The following is a 14,070-nucleotide window of genomic DNA, read 5'->3' as shown; positions in this document are numbered from 1 at the left end:
TACAGCTGTAAGATATTGTATGTAAGTCTCAACGTAACCATGTAAAAAAATACCTACAGCCTTATACCCATTAGGATTGCTACTGTCAAAAAACAGAAAACAAGTTTCAGTGAGGATGTGGAAAAATTGGAACCCTTATGCACTACCGATAAGAATGTAAATTGGCACAGTGGCTGTGGAAAATTGCATGGCAGTTCCTAAAAAAATTAAAAATAGAAATACCATATGATCCAACAATTTCACTTCTGAGTATATACCCAAAAGAATGGAAAGTAGGGTCTCAAAGAGGTATCTGTACACCCATGTTCATAGCACCATTATTCACAATAGCCACAATGTGAAAGCAACCCACGTGTCCATGGATAGATTAATAAGCAAAATGTGGTATATACATACAATGGAACATTATTCAGTCTTGAAGGAAATTCTGCAATATACTATAATATGGATGAACCTTGAGGACATTATGCTAAGTGAAATAAGCCAGTCACAAAAAGATAAATACTATATGATTCCATTTATATGAGGTACTTAGAGCAGTCAATATTATACAGACAGAAAGTAGAAAGGTGGTTGCCAGGGGCTGAGGGGAGGGGAGAATGGGGAGTCATTGTTTAATGGGTATAGCGTTTCAGTTTTACAAGATGAAAAAGTTATGTGAATGTATTTAACACCACTGAACTGTACTTAAAAATGGTTAAGATGGTAAATATCACATTATGTATATATTACCACAATAAAAAAGAGAAAAACAGACTTCCCTGGTGGCACAGTGGTTAAGAGTCCTCATGCCAATGCAAGGGACACGGGTTTGAGCCCTGGTCTGAGAAAATCCCACATGCCACTGAGCAACTAAGCCCCTGCACCTCAACTACCGAGCCTATGCTCTAGAGCCTGCGAGCCACAACCACTGAAGCCCACATGCCTAGACCCCATGTTCTGCAACAGGAGAAGCAACCTCAATGAGAAGACCACGCACCACAATGAAGAGTAGCCACTGCTCGCCACAACTAGAGAAAGCCCACACACAGCAAAGAAGATGGAAGGAAGGAAAGAAGGAAGGGAGGTAGGGAGGGAGGGAGGGAGAAAGGATGGACCTACAGAAACTACACAGAAGAAACAGAGGAATCAAAGCACAGCTATACAAAAAAACAACAAAACACAAACATCAAGAGAGGAAAAGGCAGACAAAATAATTAAAAGACTAACAAAAACGGGGGAGTGGGGGTTTAAAAACTGTGCAACATTGACAAAAGGACCAAGATAGTCAAGGCCCAGGAAGGGAGAGCCCCAAGGACCTGGGGTGTCTCCTCTCCCAAGGCCAGGCGCAGCAGCAGGGTGGAAAATGGGGGTCCCCCTACCCCCTGCATGGCCCACTGCATGGGCCTCTCCAGGTGGTGTGGTGTCTCAAGGAAGAGGCCTCAGTAGTGTGTGCTCATCACGCAGCCTGGATGCCCCTACCACTAACTCTGCTGCAGAAGGAGATAGAGTGACAGCAACTCAGGAGCATCCTCCCCCATTGCTGAGGCTGTAACCCACTTGCTAAGAATGGCCAATTGCTACAGCGCCCTTGGTCTCGCTCCAGCGTGCTCTGGATCTCCTTCAGGACCCTCTCATCACTGAGCTGAGCATGCTCCATCTCGGGCAGACCTCCTCTCCTCTCCATCACCTTGGCTGAGTTCCTGGCTCCACCCAAGGCCTTCTCAGGGCCTGATCCATTGCGGGGGCAGCTGCAGTTCTTCGTTTCTGCTGAATCCACCAGACACTGGGGCTCAACCAGCCACTTGGTGGAGAGAGAGAAGTGCTCAAATTCGGAGGGTGAGATCAGGTAGAAACCTTGGCCATTTGGTGAAGATGCAGAAAGCAATGCTGCTGACATCCACCTAGCAGAAGTAGCTATAATGAACCTGGGGCTTGAGCAGGGGCAGTGAGACCACCTGGACATCACCCACATTGGTGAAGACAGCCAAGTGATGTTCCCTACAGTCCTCAGCTCGACAGCTGGGGAAGCAGGCCACAGTGACTCACTGCACCCACAAGCCCTCTAGGGTGGTTAGCTTCAGCTTCAGCCTGGCACTGACCTTGGGCAGCGTGAAACACCTTGAACTGTTCTGACCCAACGAGCAGCTAGTGGCTTCCCTGAATGTCCAAGCTCTTTGACAGGTCATGGGCCACTTTCAGGGACTTGAGAAGGGGCACACTGTGTCTGTCCAGCACCAGGATGCCCACCAGGCATCAGCTGGATCTCCTTGGCCTGCTCCGCTCGCACCAGCTCACCCATTCTGTGCTCCTTGGGTGTCATTCACAAGGCAAAGGCAAAGATGGTACTACCATTGGTGCCAGCCCACAGCAAGAGGCAGAGGCGAGAGGTGTCCCTCAGGTAGATGTCAGTGAAGTAGAGGGTCCGGACTAAGCCCGTGAAGGTGTCTGCTGCCGAGTGGGCCTCCATCTTGCACTGCACGGGCACCAGCTCCATGTTCTGCATGTGGGTCTGCTCTGCCCTGGTGCTCCCCTCCTGCACATCTCCTGGAGGGCCAGAGGGCCACTGCTACCTTTTGGACACACAGCTGCGACATGTCCAAGGGAAGAACTGGCACAGAGACGTCTTTAGGGACTTCACATGGGACAATGGGCCCTCCAAGGCTAGCTGATCACTGGGGTGCGTGCATTTGACAAAGACCTGCTGCTAGTGCCAGTGGTCAAAGAGGCTGAAGCCGTGGCTGGTACCGAAGGCCACAAAGTGCCACTGGGAGTGCAGGGCCAAGAAGGTGACCACAACTAGGGGCTGGCACTGCACCAATACGAAGGGCTGAAAGCCAGGCTCAAAGCACACAGGCCCCGGGCAGGCACACAGGTGTTCCTGCCCCTTCCAGAGGTAGCCTTCCTGGTCCTGCAGCAGGTCAGCCTCCACCTGTTCCACGGAGTGCTCCACCTCCTTGTCATTTAGCTCTAGCACCCTCACCTGCCCTGCCGTGGTGGCCACAACCAAGTAGCCACTGTATTTGCAGAGGAAAATGTTTTGGATGCCTAGCTGAGGATCGTCACTGTGGGGGTCGAAGGAGCCCACCTTGCAGAGCGGGGACCACTCATCCTCGCCCTGGGCAGTGAGGCTCTCACTGGGGTCTGTGCTGGTGAGGAACACCTGTACAGTGCTGAGTTTGTAGAGCAGCAGCAAGCACATGCCACAGGCATCCCAGAACCTCACCATGCTGTCCTCATGCCCCATGAGTTATGGGCCACTCCACGGCGGAGAAGTGTGTGTTCTGCCAGCTGCCAGCAGCGATGATGTGCTCCCACAGCTTCAGTTGGATGTTGGAGACTTGGTGGGAGCAGGTGATGGCAGAGCAGTTCAGGGAGGCCAGGTAGGGAGGCTAAATCTGCAGCCAACCGGCCGTCTGAAGGTCAATCACCACCAGCTCCTCCTCAGCCAGCACCACCTGAGCGTAGGGGTCATCAAAGGCAGCCGCACGGTCCATCTCAATGAGAAGAGTAAAGTTGACGACTCGGGAGATGAAGTCAGAGGCTGTCTACTGGCTGTTGTGGACCACCGAGATGCAGTGGCAGTCCCTATAGCCAGCCGACAGCATGCCACCCTTGAAGATGGTGAAGGGCAACCCCTGCTTGGTGGTCAGCCAGAAGATGTTGGTAATAGCTTTGCAAGGAAAAGGATAAAAAGGCACACAGCTGTGCAGGGGCTCTGGTTTCTGGGTATCACCAGACACGGGCCACTGGCAGTAGCTGCTGTCAGAATGGCAGCTATCAGATGACCATCCCGTTGACAGCAGATATTCACCTGTTGCTGGCTGCTGAGGAAATGACAGAGCATGCAGCTGCCCTGCAGGTCCCAGATGACGATGAACCCCCAGCTGTAGCCAATGAGGGTCTGGCTGGAGTCCCAAGGATGTTCCTGCACAGCCTCCACCACCTCAAACACCCACCGGTGGAGGGCCTCCTCTGGAAACTATGTTCATAGCAGCACTATTTACAATAGCCAAGACATGGAAACAACCTAAATGTCCATTGACAGATGAATGGATAAAGATGTGATATGTGTGTATATATGTATATATACACACAATGGAATATTACTCAACCATTAAAAAGAATGAAATAATGCCTTCTGCAGCAACATGGATGGACCTAGAGATTATCATACTAAGTGAAGTAAGTCAGAAAGAGAAAGACAAATACCGTATTATATCACTTATGTGTGGAATCTAAAACAGGACACAAATGAACATATCTATGGAACAGAAAGAGACTCACAGACATAGAGAACAGATTTGTGGTTGCCAAGAAGGAGGGGGGATGTGGGAGGGAAGTACTGGGAGTTTGGGATTAGCAGATGCAAACTATTATATACAGGATGGATAAACAACAAGGTCCTACTGTACGGCACAGGGAACTATATTCAATATGTTGTGATTAAACCATAATGGGAAAAAAATGAAAAAGAATATATATATGTATAACTGAGTCACAATGCTATATAGCAGAAATTAACACAACATTATAAATCAACTATACTTCAATAAAAAGTTTTTAAAAAGAAAAAAAAATAGAATAGAAAATATCAAAGTATATCTCCCATAATACCAGTAAGTGTTATTTCATGACACTTGTTTCAGTTATGAGTATAGGTGCACACAAATGACATTGTGGGTTACAATGTTAACCATATTGATACTTGTTACTGTGAGTCACGGTATAAAATGTTTTTTTTTGCATGGTATAAAATGTTTGAAAGCTACTGCTCTCTGGTACCTAACCTAGAGGGATGCCTAATGCTCTATGAATGCTTACTGAATTGAACAAACTGAGTAGTATGATACAATACATTTATTACAACTTCAAAGCTTCCACTTTAAAAGAATATACAGTATAATGGCTATTGTAACAAAAGTAAATGGATTCTGGGCTATGTGAAGCTATAGGGGGCAGGGCAGAGGAGTAGTAGAGAGGGATCCAAATACTTCCTGTTATATTTCAACAGACTTTCTCCCCAATAACTAAAATGTGTCTATATTTAAGGAAGATTAAATACAATTTTGGCTAAGTTCACTTTGGAAAGCTTTTCTAGATCACTGAAATCACCTCATGATTATAAAGTTCTGCATCTTTAAAATATCTGGTACAGGTAATTCCACCATGATTCACAAAAGGATCTTACAGAGCAAAAAGCAAATAAACAAAACAAACAAAAACAAAAAAACCAAAAAACCTATCAAGACAATGAACTCAATGGTAACAGTAAATCTTTTTCTGTCAGTAATTAACATTAAATGTAAACATATTAAACTCTTTAGTCAAAAGACAGAGTGGCTGAACGAATTAAAAAAACAAGACTCAACTATATGCTGTCTAAAAAGGACACACATGGGCTTCCCTGGTGGCACAGTGGTTGAGAATCTGCCTGCCAATGCAGGGGACACGGGTTCGAGCCCTGGTCCGGGAAGATCCCACATGCTGAGGAGCAACTAGGCCCGTAAGCCACAACTACTGAGCCTGCATGTCTGGAGCCTGTGCTCCACAACAAGAGAGGCCACGATAGTGAGAGGCCCGCGCACTGCGATGAAGAGTGGCCCCCACTTGCCGCAACTGGAGAAAGCCCTCGCACAGAAACGAAGATCCAACACAACCATAAATAAATAAATAAATAAATAAATTTTTAAAAATAAAATAAAATAAAAAGGACACACAGGTTGAAAGTGAAGGAATGGAAAAAGATATTCCATGGAAATAGTAACCAAAATAGAGCAGGGTTGGCTATACTTATACCACACAAAATAGATTATAAGTCAAAAATTGTCGTAAGAGACAGAAGGATGTTATACTGATAAAAGTACCAATCTACCAACAAGATATAAGAATTACATATATTACACACATGAGAGCACCTAAATATATAAAGCAAATACTGACAGTTTGAAGGGAGAAATAAACAATATAAGACAAGACAATAATAGTAAGAGACTCCACTCTCAGTAATGGATAGAACATCCAGACAGAAGATCAAAAAGGAAACAGAAGACTTAAAAAAAACTATAGACTATATGGAACTAACACACATACAGAGTAAGTCCCCTACATACAAACCTTCAAGTTGCAAACTTTCAAAGACGGGAACGTGTGTTCACATATCCAATCACATAAGTTAGTTCACTTGTCTGGCATACATTGTCACGTGCATGCATCCTCTACAAGTAGTTGTGCTTCTGTGTACTTTACTGTACAGTACTGTACAGAGTACAGTAGTATAGTATCTTTATTTCAGCTAGATCTGCAAAAGACGACTTCATTGAACTCCTCGCTGTGCAACATGAGGAGATTACTAATGAAGACCTGATGGAACTGGAGGCCCAGAGAAAGGACGAAGAGAGACAAGAGAAAGAAGAAGTAACTGAAGAACCGAAGAGATTCACAATGCAGCAAATGGCAAGGGGATTTTCTTTATTTTAGGAGGCACTGTTAGTTTTTGAGGCATAAGACCGGAATGTAGAACAGTACACGAACATTGTAGCAGCCATTCAGAATGCAATCCAGTGCTACCATGTCATCTATGATGAGAAAAAAAGAGCTACTACCCAGACATCACTGGTTCGTTTTTTCAAGAGGGTAGACAGAATTAATTCCAGCAAGGAACCAGAACCTGTGCCATCATCAGGTGTGAGTGAAAACTGCAGCTTGCCCTCCGTCTCCTATTGCTGACGATCCTTCAGCTCTACCATCTCCCACCTCCTTTCCCTCCTCCAGTCAGTAACTCTTCTTGCCTGTTCACTCAACGCCAGCCCCTGTACGCCAGCTGTTGTACTGTACATTGTACTTTTCAAGGTACTGTACTGTAAGATCAAAAACGTTTTCATTACTTTTTGTTTATGTATTATACATGTGAAAAGTATTATAAACCTATTACAGTACAGTACTATATAGCCAATTGTATTAGTTGGGTGCCTAGGCTAACTTTGTTGGACTTACGAACAAATTGGACTTACAAATGTGCTCTCAGAACGGAACTCGTTTGTATGTCGGGGACTTACTGTATAGAACATTCCACCCAACAGCAGCAGAACACATTCTTCTCAAGTGCACATGGAACATTCTCCAGGATAGCTCACATTTAGGCCACAAAACAAGTCTTAACAAATTTAAGAAGATTAGAATTATACCAAGTATCCTTTCTGACCACAATGGAATGAAACTAACAGTCAATAGTAGACAAAAAACTGGAAAAATTAACAAATGTGGAAATTAAACAATAATCTTGAACAACAATTGGATTTAAAAGGAAATTTGAAAATACCTTGAGATAAAAACACAACATATCAAGGCATATGAGATTCAACAAAAGCAGCACTAAGAGGGAAGTTTATTGTCATAAATGCTTAATTAAAAAAGAAAAAAAATCTCAAACAACCTAACTTTACACTCCAAGAAGCTAGAAAAAGAATAAATTAAGCCTACAGTTACCAAAAAGATGGGAATAAGAAAGATCAGAACATAAGTAAGTGAAATAGAAAAACAAGTGAAAAAAACCAATGAAACAAAGAGCTGATATTTTGAAAAGGTAAATAAAATTGACAAACTCTTAGAAAGACTAAGAAAAAAAGAGATGACAAAATAAAATGAAAGAGAAGACATTAAAAACAATGCCACAGAAATTTAAAAGTTCATAAGTGACCAGTATGAATAATTATACACCAACAAACTGGATAACCTAGAAATAATGGATAAATTCCTAGAAGCATACAACCTACCAAGACCGAATCATAAAGAAAAACAAAGTCTAGGGAGTTCCCTGGTGGTCTAGTGGTTAGGATTCTGGGCTTTCACTGCTGTGGCCTGGGATCAGTCCCTGGTCAGGGAACTGAGATCCCACGAGCTGCATGGCACAGCCAAAAAAACAAAAAAAGTCTCAACAGACCTATAACTTGTATGAAGGTTGAATCAACAATCAAAAATCTCCCAAGGAAGAAAAGCCCAGGACCAGATGGCTTCACTAATGAATTCTACCAAACATTTTAAAAGAATTAATGCCAATCTGTCTCAAGCTCTTCCAAAAACTTGAAGAGAAGTATACACTTCCAAACTCATTTATGAAGTCAACGTTATCCTGATACCAAAGCCAGAAAAAGACACTACAAGAAAAGAAAACTACAGGCAGATATCCCAGATGAATACAAATGCAAAAAAAAAAAAAAAAAAAAAAACCAAAATACTAGCAAACCAAATTCAACAGCTTTTTAAAAGGACTGTAGATCATGCATGACCAAGTGGGATTTATTCCTGGGATGCAAAGATGTTGGTTCAACATATACAAATCAATATATGTGATACAACACAATACCAGAATATAGAATAAAAATTATACAATCATCTCAATAGATAAAAACTCTCAAAAAACTAGGAATATAAGGAAATTACCTCAACATAATAAAGGCCATATATGACAAGCCCACAGCTAACCTCACACTAAATGGTAAAAAATTGAAAGCTTTTCCTTTAATATTAGTAACAGACAAGGATAACTGCTCTTGCTACTTCTATTTAACATAGTACTAGAAATTATAGCTAGAACACTTAGGCAAGAAAAAGAAATAAAAGGCATCCAAACTGGAAAGAGAAGTAAAACTGTCCATGTTTGCAAATGACAATATCTTATATAGAGAAAATCCTAAAGACTCCACCATGAAACTGTTAGAACTAATAAATTCAGTAAATTTGCAGGATACAAAGTCAACATACAAAAATCAGTTGTATTTCTATATACTAACACTGAACTATCTGAAAAGAAAATTAAAGAAACAATCTCATTCATAATAGCATAAAAAACAACAGCATATTTAGGAATAAATTTAAACAAGGATGGGAAAGACCCGTGCACTGAAAACTATAAGATGTTGATAGACACAAACAAATGGAAAGATATCCCATATTCATGGACTGAAGAATTAATATTGTTAAAATGTCCATACTACCCAAAGTGATCTACAGATTCTATGTAACCCCTATCAAAATTCCAACAGCATTTTTCACAGAAGTAGAAAAAGCAATCCTAAAACTCATATGGAAACACCAAAGAACCTGAATAGATAAAGCAATCTTGCAATCTTGCAAAACTGGAGGCACTCCACTTCCTGATTTCAAAATATATTACAGAGCTACAACAGTGAAAACAGTACTGTACTGGCATAAAGACAGAGATTTGGACCAATGGAACAGACTAGAGAGCCCAGAAATAAACATATGCATACATGATCAAAAGTGCCAAGAATACACAATGGGGAAAGGATAATCTCTTCAACAAATGGTGTTGGGAAAACTGAATATCTATATGCTAAAGAATGAAATAGTACCCTTATCTTATCCTATACACAGAAATCAACTCAAAATGGATTAACATTTAAAGAAGAATTCTGAAAGTGTAAAACTCCTAGAAGAAAATGTTGGGGAAAAGCTTAATTGGTCTTGAATATGATTTTTTTGTATATGACAACAACAGCCCGGGCAACAAAAGCAAAATCAACTGGGACTACATCAAACTAAAAAGCTCCTTTATAGCAACAGAAACAACAGAGTGGAAAGGCAATTTATGGACTCAGAGAAAATAGTTGAAAACTATATAACTTATAAGGGGTTAATATCCAAAATATGTAAGGAACTCCTACAACTCAACAGCCAAAAACCAAAACCTGATTTTAAAGTGAGCTAAGGACTTGAATAGGCATCTCTCCAAAGCAGACATATAAATGGCTATCAAGTATATGAAAAAGTGCTCCAGAGTCTATAACCATCAGGGAAATACAAATCAAATCAAAGCCACAATGAAATATCACCTCACTCCTGTAAGGATGGTTATTATTTTAAAATAAAAAAAGACCACAAGTGTTGGTTAGGATGTGGAGAAATTGGAACCCTTGTGCACTATTGGTGGGAAAGCAAAATAGTGTAGCCACTATGGTTAACAATATAGAGGTTCCTCAAAAAATTAAAATCAGAACTACTGGGACTTCCCTGGTGGTCAAGAATCTGCACTTCCAATGCAGGGGGCATGGGTTTGATCCCTGGTCGAGGAACTAAGATCCCGCATGCTGTGAGGTGTGGCCAAAAAATAAAAATAAAAATAGAACTACCATATGACCAAGCAATCCCAGTTCTAGGTATTTATCCAAAAGAATTGAAACTAGGATCTCAAAGAAATCTCCCATGTTCATTACACTTCATTACAGCACCAGTCACGATAGCCAAGACGTGAAAAAACATGAATGGCTATCAACAGATGAATAAAGTCATAGTGGCATACACATACAATGGATTATTATTTAGCCTTTAAAAAGAAGGAAACTCTGCAATACGTGACAACATGGATGAACCTTGAAGATATTATCCTAAGTGAAATAAACCAGTCACAGAAAGGCAAATACTGCATGATTTCACTTATACAAGGTATCTAAAATAGCCCAATTCATAGAATCAAAAAGTGTAATGGTGGTTGCCAGGAGCCAGAGAGAGGGGATGTGTGAATTATTAATCAATAGACATAAAGTTTCAGTTAAGCAAGATAAGTTCTAGAGATCTGCTCTACAACACTGTATCTATCCTATAGTCAACAATACTGTATTGTATACTTAAAAAACTACTAAGAGGAAAAATCTCATGCTAAGTGTTCTTACTAAAATTAAACTCTGAAATGGGTCTCACTGGATTAAAAATCAATGTGTTAACAGGACTGTGTTCCTTTCTGAGGCTCTGTAGGATAATTTATTTCTTGCCTTTTCCACTCTCTAGAGGCCTTCCACATTACTTGGCTTATTGCCCTCTTTTTTCATCTTCAGAGCCATCACCATTGGACTAAGTCTTTCTCACACTGCCAGCTCTCTGGTTCTTTGTTATGCCTCTCTCTTCCATTTATATAAGTTATAATTACACTGGGACCATCTGGATAATCTAGGATAATCTCTCTACACATGGCAGAGTGAATAATGTCCTCCAAAGATATCCAAGCCTGAGTTCCTGGAACCTATGATTGCTACCATATATGGAAAAAGGAACTTTTGCATATGTAATTAAATTAAGGATTTTGAAATGGGGAGATTATCCTAGATTATCTGGGTGAACTCTAGATATAATTGCAAGTGTTCTTATAAGAGGGAGATTGAGGGAGATTTCATGAAAGAGAGGTGAAGGAGATATGACAGAAGCAGAGATTAAAGAGATGTGCTTCAAAGATAGAGGAAGGGGCCCCAAACCAAAGAATACAAGTGGCTACTAGAAGATGAAAAAAACAAGAAAAGGAACTTTCCATTCAGAGACTCCAAAAAACCCGTGAAAACATTTTGACTTTAGCCCAGTGAAAACTGATGTTGGCTTTCTGACATCCAGAACTGTAAGAGAATAAATGTGTGTTGTTTTAAGCAACAGAACTTGTAGCAACAATAGGAAACTAATATACCATCATCTCAAGGTCTGCTGATTGCCAACCTTCACTCCATCTGAAACCTTCATTCCATTTTTCCATTCCATTTTGAATTTAATATAGTCACAGTTTCTAGGAATTAGGACATGGACATCTTGGGGGTAAGGGCATTATACTGCCTACCACAACTTCACATACAGTGAAAGTCCAGGTGAACAAAATATGTCAATGTCAAACATTAACAGAAAATGTAGGAGAATGTGTTCATAATCTTGGGTGTGTAAAAGGCCTTAAGACAACAAAGTTGTTAAGACATCTTTTTAAAAAATTGATACATTTGCTTCCATCAAAGTTTTAAAATTCTGTAGGCTAAATAATACCATATATAAAGTAATAATACAAGCAACAAGCTGGCAGAAAACATTTGTAACATATATAACCAAGCATTAATAGCCTATTTTATACTAGTAAAAAATAGAAAATGACTTAAGTGTCCATCGTTAGGGGAATGATTAACTAAATCGTACACTTATCCATACAATAGGCTACCTACAGCAGTTTAAAAGAATGAGGGAGAACCTTTCTGATTCTCTGCAAAAATCTCCAAGACATATTGATATTTTAGACAGTTATAGAACAGCATGTACCGTGTGATGCTATTTTAAGGTGGGAAACAACATGCACCAAAGTCATAAAGTATTTCCCCCAACTTTATGAGGATATCAGCAATTACCTCTGGGGAAAACAGTAGCAGCAAAGGGAAACATTAATTCTGTTCTATATCATTTGAATGCAGACACATTCATGTATAAACTGCATAGTATTTTTTAAAGCACAATTTTGTCTTGTTCATCACTGTATCCAAGCAGCCAGCACAGTACTTGATAGGTAATGTTTGTTTAGTGAATGAAATCCAAAGGGATGGCACTTATTGCTAATGCTAAATCCCATGCTGGTGAGAAAATGCCGAAGAGAGAGAGAGAGAGAGAGAGAGAGAGAGAGAGAGAGAGAGAGAGAGAGAGAGAGAGAGAGAGAGCGCACATGCACGTATATACATGCACGTGCTAGCATGTATAATAATTAATATTCTTTATGTTTGATCCAGACAACAAGCCTGCAAAGTAGTCACCCTCATACCCATTTTACAAATGAGGAAATTAAGGCTTAGATAAGGGACTAACTGAATGATTTACTGGAGTTTTCTTTTTTCTCTTCCTGTAAATGCAATTTTGACAGTTGCAGAATTCTTACAAAACAGAATGTGGTCAGTTCAAGAAACAACTTCCTTCTACCAGTACTTGACTTGCCTTATTAGTTATTTGTTTTACTTGTGTTAGATATTCATACACTTACTTTTAAAACTGGCAGTAAATTGTATTCAGTACATCTACTTCCCTCCCTTGAGACAACAGTCAACAACTTTTTGTGTGTCTTTCCAGAAATATTCTATGTACATACAAGCACACAAATATTTCTAAAGTTTAATTTGAAGCATTTTACATACATTGTCCAGTACCTCTCTTATTTCACTCAACAATGTATCTTGGAAATCATTAAGTATTTGCTAGATCTGCTACATTCTGGACCATAGCTGTACATGATTAATTTTAGAGAAACCTCAAAATTTAATTAATCCCTCCTCATTTATGGCCACTGAAATTGTCTCATATCTTGTTATTACAAAGCTACAATGGCTATTGTTATACATGGGCCATTTTGCACATGTGCAAATGTATCTGCAGAATAATTTCTAGAGGAGCAATTGCTGAATAAATTCGATGTCCCTTGAAATATTTTCATGGATATTGATAATTTTCCTCTGTAGATGTTATATAATTTCACTCTCCCCAAGCAATGTTTATTCGTACCCCACCTCCAACACTTGGTAACATTTTCTTATACAAGGGGGAAAAGACGGAAAAAAGAAAAGAAAAAATCTATTTCATTTGCATTTGACACCCAAAGGTAGTTTCTTCAACCTTGCCCAGGGGCAAGTTGCAGTTCCATCAACTCCCCATTTCCTGCAACTGTACTACTTTTCAACTGAAACTGTGAAAACTATTCCCCTCTCTTTTACTTTATACGTGATTGGTCTACTTCACGTAGGACTGGGCATGGAAATTATTAATTCTGCTCTTCTATTTAAAAGATATCACTCCTTTCAAGCTGATCGACCCCTCACAATCCTAGCTCACTTTCTGAGGGCACTTTCCAGAAATTTCCACCTTTGGTTCTGTGGTGTAGCTACTGCCTCCTCCAGAGAACTATTTACTTGAGGTACTTTTCCTGGCAAAAAAGAAGCACACTGTCCCCATTTCTTCTTCCCCCCCAATCTCATCTCAAGTGTTTTCCTTAGGAAAACACTTTATTTCATTACTATTTAGCTTTGTGCAAACTAGTTTCCCCAGTTCCCCAGCTACAAAGATAGACTCCTTGATTTCTAAGGCCAAATCTATTTTTTCTTACTATTCCTATACAAAGCTTGAAAATATGGCAACTGATAAAAAAAACCTTTTTACATGTTAAAATAGCTTTAAAATTATATAGCAACTAATAGTGACTTAGAGGTTAGCAGGCAGAAGGATCCTGAGATGTATTTCCTGGATTGCTAACTTCAAATTTCATCTGTGACAACAGTTTTCTCATCTGAGTTATTA

The 14,070-nt window shown here is 40.2% G+C and overlaps 1 pseudogene; it reads right to left on the bottom strand.

The window, feature by feature from the left end:
• Nucleotides 1-1,500: 1,500 nt before the first annotated feature.
• On the bottom strand, nucleotides 1,501-6,818 carry LOC131760808 (LLGL scribble cell polarity complex component 2 pseudogene; annotated as a pseudogene).
• Between the last annotated feature and the right edge of the window lie 7,252 nt (nucleotides 6,819-14,070).

The sequence above is a fragment of the Kogia breviceps genome, chromosome 8, assembly GCF_026419965.1.
Source record: "Kogia breviceps isolate mKogBre1 chromosome 8, mKogBre1 haplotype 1, whole genome shotgun sequence".
In the NCBI taxonomy this organism is placed as follows: domain Eukaryota; kingdom Metazoa; phylum Chordata; class Mammalia; order Artiodactyla; family Physeteridae; genus Kogia; species Kogia breviceps.
The sequence above is the reverse complement of the archived record's forward strand: the minus strand, read 5'-3'. Positions and strand labels throughout refer to the sequence as shown.